This window comes from Octodon degus, unplaced genomic scaffold (genome assembly GCF_000260255.1).
Source record: "Octodon degus isolate 3935 unplaced genomic scaffold, OctDeg1.0 scaffold00302, whole genome shotgun sequence".
In the NCBI taxonomy this organism is placed as follows: Eukaryota; Metazoa; Chordata; class Mammalia; order Rodentia; family Octodontidae; genus Octodon; species Octodon degus.
The window spans coordinates 107,784-108,958 of NW_004524878.1; positions in this window are offsets into that span (position 1 = coordinate 107,784).

Below are 1,175 nucleotides of genomic sequence, written 5' to 3' on the forward strand. Positions count from 1 at the left end.
GGGTACATCATACTGGGTTGGAAGTTGTTTTCTTTCAGGACTTGAAACACTGAACTCTAGGTTCTTCTTGACTTGAGAGCTTAGATTGAGAAGTTGGCCATGCTTGTAATGGGCTGTCTTTTCTAGGAAATCTGTTTCCTTAACAGCTTTCAGTTTGCTGTTTTTATGCTGACTTTCTGGGACTTTGATTATTATATGTTGGATGTAGACTTATTTTAGTCATGACTATTTTGAGTTCTATATGTCTCACTTATCTCTATGTCAGATTCTTTTCCATGTTTGACATTTTCTATTATTACTTGTTCAAATATTTTTTTCATGTCATTTGTGTTGGCTTGGTATTTTTCATTGAAACTTATCAATTTTATATTGATTTTTAATTTTTTTTGCATTGTGTTGAAGCTTTTGAATTATTATCTGATCCTTTGATATGTGCAAGAGATTTTCTCCTTTCATTATTCTTAAGAACAATCCTGTTTTCTAAGTCTGAAAGTGTGTCTTCAATTTTGTTCCAGTGGTTTGCCAGCTTTCAATGGAAATTTTAATTACCTGGATATCTGTTTGCATCTGTTTAGTGCATTTTATTTCTTTCAAATATTGGGGACCAAGGTTTCCATTATTTTGCTCTGTTCTAAAATCTGAAGGATACAAAAGATACCTAAAAAAGGGAATGGACCTATTCATTTTCTTTTTTTAGTTTGCAAAAATTTATTCTCTTTTTCCTTTTTTATCATTTTTTGTTTTATTGAGAAACAAATATCAATGAGACAGTTTCCAAGCTGAATAATAGGACATTTTCAATAATTAATACATTGCACTTTGTTATCTTCTCAGTGGTCATTCACAGCACAAGAAGCAGACAGGACATCCCATCCAAACACTGCTACTACAAATCCTTCCTCTCACTGAACCGAGCAAAAACAGTCATGCATCTATTCTAACTATTCTGTATATAGAATTACAAAATGATCCTTCCTCTCTATCCCTCCTCTCCAGTTCAGTCCTGTCAGAGATGGGTATTCTATTGGCATCTAAATATTATAGGTGCTTGAATTCAGCAAAACAATCCAACACAGTCCAGTAGTCCATAATAGTAGTGGGTTATCCACAGAGGTTGTTGACTAGAGCCTTTTACAGCTCAGCAAATTAATATGGCTTTACTTTATATACCTCGT